The sequence below is a fragment of the Priapulus caudatus genome, unplaced genomic scaffold, assembly GCF_000485595.1.
Source record: "Priapulus caudatus unplaced genomic scaffold, Priapulus_caudatus-5.0.1 Scaffold29, whole genome shotgun sequence".
Lineage (NCBI taxonomy): Eukaryota > Metazoa > Priapulida > Priapulimorpha > Priapulimorphida > Priapulidae > Priapulus > Priapulus caudatus.
The window spans coordinates 586,016-595,979 of NW_014577090.1; the positions used below are offsets into that span (position 1 = coordinate 586,016).

Here is a 9,964-nt window from a genome sequence, read left to right on the forward strand (position 1 = left end):
GTTAGATAGATTAGATGATAGATATAGAGTAGATAGAATAGATAGATATGATGATAGATAGAATAGATATTATAGCATAGATGGATAGATAGTTAGAAGATTAGATAGATAGATAGATAGATAGATAGATAGATAGATAGATAGATAGATAGATAGATATAGATAGATTCCTAGTTAGTTAGTTAGACAGATAGCTCATGTAATCTTGCGGAGCGGTTCATTAATCAGTATTTATATACTTGCTGACTTGTTCCTACTAAGCAACATTGATTAGGACTGATAACTAACGATCTGGACGAGCGTGTGCGCATGCGCTCGCACGCGTCTAGCGGCCGGCGAAGATTAGCGAGGCACGTCGAGCAAGGGCTGACAGCTAAATATTTACATCGGCCCAAAAATGTTAGCATCTATTAGAGTTGCTGTAGGTCGCGCGCAGACTTGCGCCCCACATCTCGTCCGAATCCACACTGAGTGAGACAGGGCATCCGCCATCCCGCACCGCCGCCGTATTTGCATAGACGTCTCAGCACGCGCGACGGTCGGAAGGACGGACTAATCAAGCAAAAGCTAGAATCAAGGATAACGAAAACACACGGTGCACAATAGCTGGCCGTGATCGACCCACAAACCACGCACATAGAGAAATAACTTCCACGTAACGAGCTAATTATAAATGTCCAGATATATGATTACTGCTGAAAAAATCTGCTTTGTTACATCGTCTTTTCGTTCCCCTAGCAGAGGTTCCAGTTTCAACGAGATGTATGTGAATAGCAACGTTTTTCGAAGCGCACACACATCGTATAGTTCCGGTAAACATGCGAAAAATAAGTGGGGAGATTACGCCACGCATGCGCATAGTACAGCGAACGCTCCATGCACGCAGTTAGTATCGCATCGCAGATAAAATATCGCGTTGTGATTAGTCTATTGATTTATGCTAAGCCGGCGATTCATATCTGCGATGGCGCTTTTATTGTGGCGCGCACTATAGTGAAGTACTCCAGCAACTGAGCAATAATTACCCGTGGGTTTCCCAGTAATATAAAGGTACTACAGCCGCAAATCAATTCCCGTTGTCGACAACCGTACTACGCTAAAGGTTCCCATAAATCAGGAGAAATGACAATGTTATATCCGCTGAATCGCGATTGCATGGAGCAACGCATAACTTGTTAACTCAAATATTCTTCCCCGCGTGGTTTTGTAAAAAAAAAGAGTGTTTTCGCCAGAAAACATGAAAAACGGACAATTCACAGCGTGTTCCTACGCTAAAAAAATAGGCTTCGCGTATCACGCTTCCGGCCGTCACACGAATGCACACAGATTGTTCTACTTACCCTGCCGAGTAGCGCAGCAATACGGTTACTCGTTTTCAAAACAACCTTCAAATATCAATCCTTACTATGTTCCATTTGAAAAGTGAAGTAAAAAGCGAAATAGGACTGTACATAAACACAGCTCATCCATTTATTTTGACCTACTCGGCACAGACTGGCTGATTTTCATGTTTAATACCTACATACGCGTAGGCTTGCTTGTATATCGGCGTATTCGGCTTACATGTGACGGCTATAACTGTGCTCCCATAAAAGCCGCCACTCGGCACATCTGCTGCTTCCCTAGTTCCATCCAACCTCGTCTGCATAGGATGCGATAGCCGGAACCATTGCATTACTCACGCCGGAACAAAATAATCTTTTGAGAACCGGCTACTACGGGCAAAATAGCAGTGAAAATGGTAAATAATATCGTTAAGTGCCATCTGATTTGTAGCGAATCGGTGCAAAGATTGCACTGTCAGGAGATAAGGACAAGAATTAAAGTTTAGTTACTTATAGATAATGCAGGTCAGTCTCCGGCCAGTCACGGATTCTTCCGAGGTTCGCCGGATGCGGCGCTGCAAGGAATAGTAGGAGCTACAGACAATTTTTCAATGATGTCCACTGATCACCATGCAACGATCATGGATTCGAGTAGCAGGCGAACATGTTGACTGGGCATCTAGTTCTCATCATAGAAAATAAAAGCCGCCTAAAGCTAACGGTTCCGGCTTAAAGGGATAGTAGACTCTAGGATTTTACTGCATACAACTGCACTTACTGTATAACAAATCGTCTATACCCACACGTACTTGTTACCAGATACCTAATTTAATTATTATAATTAAGTATACATCAACGCTACGAAATTTGAACGGCGCCATTGACACCCGCAACCGTGCTGCCACCCTGAAAAAGTTGCGCATTTGCCAATTTATTTTGCACGTTACAGACCGAGGGCTAATCACAAAGGTGAAATTATATTTATACCTAAATGCTATTTAACCGAACGCTGTTCATTTTAGGACAAATTTATCCATAATATAACTGAAACTATATGTCGTTTATAAGATATTACAATCCTTTTGCTTTTAAATTAATAAATAAGAAACACCCTCGGTCTGTAGCCCTTGGCTGAAAAGTCGTTTTGCGCAACTTATCAGATCGTGCGCTTTGAGTGGCGCCACCGTCGTTGTAATCAAACTGTAGTCGTTAGTTTTAAAACATTTTTTAATAATATTTCTAATGGTGATTGAACCATGAAACTTTTTATGTAGCGTAATTTTAACCTAAATTAACTGAAAATAATCCTAGAACCTAGAGTAAACGATCCCTTTAACTTACGCGCGCGTGCACGTCTGTTATTTGTTTCAGACAACGACATATGGAATCAGCCTATTACATAAATCGTGTCTATAAATATCACAAAATTGCCTAAACGCACTTAATGGCTTCCATATAATTATTTCCACCTACTCTCGGATGCTAGCAATCGATGTGCGTAGCTTTTCCGCGCGCATTATTATCTCAACCTAGTGAGAATGTTTTGTGTTAGTCAGCTAGTTTGTTTGTTTATTGCTGTTGTTGCTGCTGTTCCCCGATTCTATTGTTGTTGCCGTCGCCGCGGCATGCCGTCATCATCGTCGTCGTTGTTGTTGCTACGACTGATATTTACGTTTTTTTATTTCAACAGTGAATTGGATACGCGCTTCAGAATTCGTTTGTGAAAGTTTGCAAAAATTTGCGGATTTTGAACGAAGTGAATATGCAATTAGATGCATGAGCGATTACTTCATAATCTTGTGTTTAATTATATAAACGAGTAGGCATGTTTTTCCAACACTGATGCATCACCCAGGAAACATGCTAGGAAATGTTTTGTATAAAATAGTGTGTTATTGTCTGACACGGAATTATTCAAAGCTTCGCGGTTATTTGTTATCCAAATTCAAATGCTATTCTAACCTTAACCAGCAGAGTATGCCCGTGACTGCAGGCTTCTCACACAATGGATGCCTAAAAGCAGCGAGTAAATTATCTACGCGTATAGAAGGAATGTATATTTAACACGTAATATACGCAAATATACGTTTAAACAATCATTAAATATTTATCATTAAAATGTTAATAATCGACTAATTTTCTAGTAACAGTGTAAAAAAAAGTCATATAGACTTTTAGGGACCAAGTGAAAGATATCTATTCATTATGCTCTCTTTCATCTGACATGTCTATTTGACGTTGAAAACATTTATGCAGAGCTTGAGAGATATCTGTAAGCTTTGTGCAATTTATAATCATTAGTTGTCTCGTTGTAACAAATCCCTACCGTTTCAATGAGTAAATTGTAAGTAAAATTATAATATCTCTTTGAAAATCTAATTACAATATGTGTGCCATCTGGGAATGAACAGCGTTCCATCACCATTACCGAAGGAAATATCCATATTTGAAAATAGTCGGTTGCCTCAGATATGTTCAACATCCGTTCTTTCCGGTTCTGATCCGTTTAAGTACGAGTCTGCTTAAGTTTGACCTCGGCATATTTCCACTCCGTATTTACAATATTTGGTACGTGTCCCTCAGCTATAGCTTGTTGCATGTTCGCATCACGTAATTGCTTATAAAGCTTCTGCCAGTTGCACAGAGGTCCGTAGAGGATGTACTAACCGCTATCCCATCAGTCACTGCCATATAGGAACACCGTAGCGATATTATTGTACTGTGAAATTTGAAGATCTCCGTGTAGGTTTCTGTAGCGTCGACAGCGTAGACTTGTAGCAACCGTAGATTGTAGCAAATGCAGAGTAGCAGCGTTGTCTTGTAACCACCAGTAGAGCTAGATGACGTAGTCGCGGATTCGTTTTTGGACTAGGACTTTATTAGTACACGAACACATACAAAATATATACATACGGCAACCTAGGGGGTGACCGTGCCTAGATCCCGTCATCTCCGTTTTCGTCTATATCTCTACATCGTCGTATCTCCTCTGGGTAGGTAACTATCTGAATCTCTGTCCGAGCGTGTCTATTTATACGCTTCTTAAAACAGCTCGACGACATTTGAATCGGACCGGGTTTTCGTCATTACCGACCGGACTTTGGCGGGGCTAGGTGACGCGACGAGGCTACGCAAATATATCGCGCCCTACCTCCCGTTTCATTAAAAAAAACAAAAACGAACCATCATGCCAGCACACAGGCCGCACAGTCGCACAGTCGCACAGTCGCACAGCCTCGTCTGGCTAGAAGCGCCACTGGTTAATTAGAACGCAATGTACAATACAACAATATCTACGTATGTTTCAGTGTGCTTGCTTTACGGAACGCCCTATACACATCCATTGAGCCAGCCATCATTATCGGCTACACGCGTAGATTGTTCAGTCATTCGAATGCATCGAAAGATAATGACATTAAGAACATTTGGAACGACTCTTTGTTAATTTTACTGTTATTCTACAACAGTTTCTTGACAAAATTTATTGCCACAATTATTATAAGCGTGAGTGAGTGACTCGCAAACAGGATAAAGACTGTTGCATTTAATGAGCAACAATTTACGCTAACGGAGAGAACGATCGAGTGAATCCCCGGAGAGGGCATACTCGCATATATACTCCTTAACTTTAGAACAGATTTTAAAAGGAGAACACGACGCGTGTGTCTATAATGACGTCACACCCTGTATATGATGAACATGTGCATTTCCTGCGTGATCAGTCTCAGTCTCATATGCGATGCGTCGTCAATGGCGCATGCTTCGAAAGTTAAATTTGCATATTCGATCGCATCTTGAACGCACATCGCATGAAACGAAAGAACTTCGAACGATCGTTGAGTGAATTTTAATGCGTTCTAATACGTTCTACCGCTACGACATTCTAATGTGTTCTACGATGTTCTACTGTGAAGTCATTCTAATGTGTGTTCTATCGTTAGCATGTGCTAATACGTTCTGATGTGTTGCACTGCTAACTCGTTCTAATGTGTTTTAATACGTACTATTCCAAACACATTATGTATTCTTCTGTGTTTCAATGTATTCTACTGCTAACACGTTGTATGTGTTTTAGTGATAACACATTATGTGTTTAATATGCTTTAACAACTTCTAACTGCCTCTCATGCGTTCCACACCTACCGCATTATGTGTTTTACCGAGCAGCAAGTACCTCATGTGTCTCGAGATCTAATAAAGTGTGCTGTGGTGTTTTTTATTACGCTCATAGATTCCTACTCAAGCGTTGCTGGATAGCAATTTCATTGGGCGGCAATTCTGATCTTTTTTTTTTACTTCGATCGACAGAATTAGGATGCACTACATTTACGGTACATATTTGCGCATTTTCCGAATGAGAGCATCCGAAACGCATTTATCACTCCAACGTTCGACGTTAATTACCGGCGTCTGCAAACGTGTCACATTATTTGCTTGTGCGCGCGCAGTATGTATAGACAGTGGTACAATGGAAGGAAGGAAATTGCAAAGTAGGAGTGAAATTACAGGACTGGTATAAGTGAATGACAAACTCTTACTACCCTCCCCGTAATCTGTAAATGTCAGTACACAATTCGACGGCAGACGCATTTCACGAAAGTAGAATTTCTGATTCATCTTTAAAAGTGTATGTCGATGCCACCTAACCCTTCCGATGATATCCCACTAATAATTAATATTAGTGTATTAGCAGCAGCCTGTGCGTAAACAAGCTTCCCAGATGCGGCTATAATAAGATTTAATCTCCGTCGATATAAATGACGTTATTATCTATTATTATCTAAGACGTATTTAACGGGCCGAAGATACGGCGCATTGTATACGGCGTATATCAGCAGCTATATCGCATCGCGTTTTCTATATATCCGCTAAAGATTCGCATCTGTCGCCCTCTCACGCGTCAGGTTATCAAATGACCAATATTTCCGTGTATATAAAGATTTTGACGCTGCTGGGATGAAGGCAGAGCACTGATGACATACACGGCAAGAAATGAAGAAGCAAAAATGCCGGAAATAATAAACAACGGAATGATGTGAAAATGTCGAATGAATTCCCGGACATTATTTTCTCATTCGGTGCGTCTGAGTGCTTTGTATGGGTCTAGTTACGTGACTCCCACCATGTCGCTATTCCTACGCCAATGAATCCGCAATATCCGCGAGATTCCTCCTCACATTACGCAGATGAATGTGGGCGTCTGTTATTACTATTTATACGACTACTACTTCTACTACTACTATTACTAATAATAATAATAAGAAGAAAAAGAAGAAGAAGAAGAAGAAGAAGAAGAAGAAGAAGAAGAAGAAAGAAGAAGAGAGAAATAGCACGAAGAGAAGAAGAAGAAGAAGAAGAAGAAGAAGAGAGGAAAGAAGAAGAAGAAGAGGAAGAAGAAGGAGAAGAAGCATATTATTATTATTATTATTATTATTATTATTATTATTATTACCATCAGCAGTAGCAACAATAACAACTATTCCAGTGGCTGTAGTGTGTACACACATCCTGCAATAAATGTGTTGCCTTCCAGCTACTTCATATTATGTCCTTCACTGTCGCGTGCGCAGCTGTTGCGTATGATACGCTACGCGCTTATGCGCGTACGAGTGTGCACACAGGCACTTGGAGCGTTTCAATAAAATATAATGCTAAATAAATACGAAATCTATTTACTACCAAAGTCTTAATGTTTTTATACTCTCTTTCACCTATTATTGCTGACAATTTCCTGTAAATGCCGTCCAAATGCGCATGTGCAATAAACGCTGGCGGCCGCCATTGCTCACGCTGCTGCACACTGACACTTAAATAAATATATAAATATATATTTATGTGTCAGTGTGCAGCAGCGTGAGCAATGACGGCCGCCAGCGTTTATTGCACATGCACATTTGAACGGCATTTACAGGAAATTGTCAGCAATAATAGGTGAAAAAGAGTATAGAAACATTAAGACTTTGGTAGTAAATAGATTTCGTATTTATTTAGAATTATATTTTATTGAAACGCTTCAAGTGCCTGTGAGTGTGCATGCATGATTATATACTTTCTCACATCTCATCGGTAATACTGAATAGTAAAGCGCGAATAGTGAATATGCTACATTATTATTATATATACACTACTGTCAGGAGTGTATAATATATGCACTCCTGCTACTGCTATATACTGTGGCCTTACACGTGTGTTTACGCACGACGAGCTAGTAGTTATCAGCGCTGCCTCGAGCGTCGTGTAGTACATGCAACAGGGTTCTTATCGCGTGACCAGTTACACAGCGTTGCAACGTTACTCGTGTTGTTTCCCTCATCTACTCCCCAACATCGCGTGCACTCCGTTTACTGCTGCTGCTGCTATAGGTCCAACATCACACAGATTACGTTCATAGAATTAGTAACTCAAAAGTCGCCCCCATGCACGCGCCTCTAATCTTGTTAGTGACGTCACTGCGCAAATTCAAGCCGACGCACGAGCGAGGCGGTAATCTTTTTACACAGTTTCTTCGTCGTTTTTTACTCAATTCGGTAAGTTTCGTCTGCTTGATTCGCCCGAAAAGGAAAAGGCGTGCATTCACATTTCCTGCCTTTGGGAGTGACGATTGAACGTGACGTATGTTCGTGGAGACTGGACGGATGTCATCAGTTCTTTCCCGAGTCGTGATTTCCGCTGTTGGGGCGCGTGATCTCCGCTATTGTCGCACGTGGCTTCCGCTATTGTCGCGCGTGACTTCCGCTATTGTCGCACGTGACTTCTGCTATTGTCGCACGTGACTTCCGCTATTGTCGCACGTGACTTCCGCTATTGTCGCGCGCGACTTCCGCTAATTCGCAGCGTGGACTTCCGCTATGCGCACGTGACTTCTGTTGTTGTCGAACCGTGACTTCCCCAGCTTTTGCGCTACGGTGACTCCGCTACTGTCGCGCGCGACTCACATTGGTCGTGCACCTGTCTCCTGCTATTGTCGCACATGACTTCCGTTGCTGTCGAACGTGACTTCTGCTGTTGTCGCACGTGCATTCCGCTGTTGTCGCACGTGACTTCCGTTGTTGTCGCTCGTGACTTCCGCTATTGTCGCGCATGTGTCCCCGTTGTCGCGTGACTTTTGTTGTTGTCACGCACGTGTCCCCGTCGCTCGCGATTTAATAAAATCGGATGTCGCCACGATCGATGTAATAGCGCTTTATCTTGTAAGCATTCTTTAGTTGCTGCTCCCATGCGCGCCTCTCGCTGCCCCTCACGCATGTGTACAAGCGTCATCTACGAATCCGTCAGTCAGTAAAAGCTATCTCAGCCCGTGAGCGCAAGTAATCAACGCTGTTTATATCAAAGATGAATCCGTCGCGCACCAGTGGTTACTCGCCAACAATAACCATCGTACATAATAAATCATTTCTTTAGCAGTGCTGTCCCTTAAACCATACGTATGTGTTTCGTGACAGGCATGCTAAGACGGACATTGTATTATTATAATTATTATTCATATTACTCTATATTAACATGTACAGCTCATAGTTCAACAGTGAAGTATAGCTGTATATTCGTGGTAACCTCATATATATTCTATGTCTAGCTATAGCCAGGGTGACTAGCGAATAGGGTGGTATGGGTGATCAGCCCTACGAGCTATCAGCTAAGGCTAGATATATGAGCGTTACACGAATAACCGCTATACTTCACGTGACTATGGTGTACCTTAGTTACTATAGAGTGCATATAGAGACCAAATAGCTAAAAGATTGGCTTTAATATATATATAATAACCCACTAAATCTCAAAGTCCATATATCATAATAGGCTATTTGCTGCGCCGGTATAGATTTTAGATGTTTCTATAAAGACGAATTAAGTGCTGAACATATAATTACTGAATGATGGAGCTCATGATTCAAGGTAGTATATTGGATTACACATTCTGGGTTAAACACACAGTGGCTGAGCTACGCGTGTTGATGGCATGAAAAGTATGCACAGAGCGATGTGTACATGTCTGTGAGACACTGGTAAACCATCTATCACAACAGATTTCGTCGCTGCGTGCAAGCGTGATACAGCCGTCCGAGATTTAATCAGCGTATAATCAGGTGCAAAAGTCTATCGTCCACTACTTAACCGCAAGAATCGCTTAAAAAGTTTCGTGATGGTCTGCATGAAGAAAAAAAAAGGGTTGGCCAAAAAAAAATTTTTGTTCCGCTGGTGCGATCTAACAGCAATTTCGTGCTCGTTTCGTTGATTCTACATTTCAAGTATCAACTAGGCAAAAGCGTCTAATTCCCTCCGCAACATGCCGTAACAGTAACAAATACATGACTTACTGCTTAGATCTGCTGTTTTGCTTTGGATATGGGAGCGATCGCCGGTCCAGCAGGCACCCCTTGAACGTTCTAAATAAAACCTGTAAATTCTGCCGGTCAAACTGGCTCATCTGCACCACCCCAACTACAGCCCGCAACGCCCGCCCGCCGCTGTGCTGCGGGCCAAACAAAAACATGAATAAGAGAGACTTGCTTAAATCACTTGTTTGTGCACATTGCACCACAGCGGGGCGGCGTGGCGGTTGTACTTGTTGTTGCAGAACTAGCATTTGACCGCATTTACAGGTGATTCATAGGCCGACAATAGAGTAGCGCATCATTAAG

The 9,964-nt window shown here is 41.8% G+C and overlaps 1 protein-coding gene across 6 annotated transcripts in view; it reads right to left on the reverse strand.

The window, feature by feature from the left end:
* LOC106815673 (somatostatin receptor type 2-like) overlaps positions 1–9,964 on the reverse strand; it is a 153,478-nt gene that overhangs the window by 95,418 nt on the left and 48,096 nt on the right. The gene's annotated exons all lie outside the window — the stretch shown is intronic.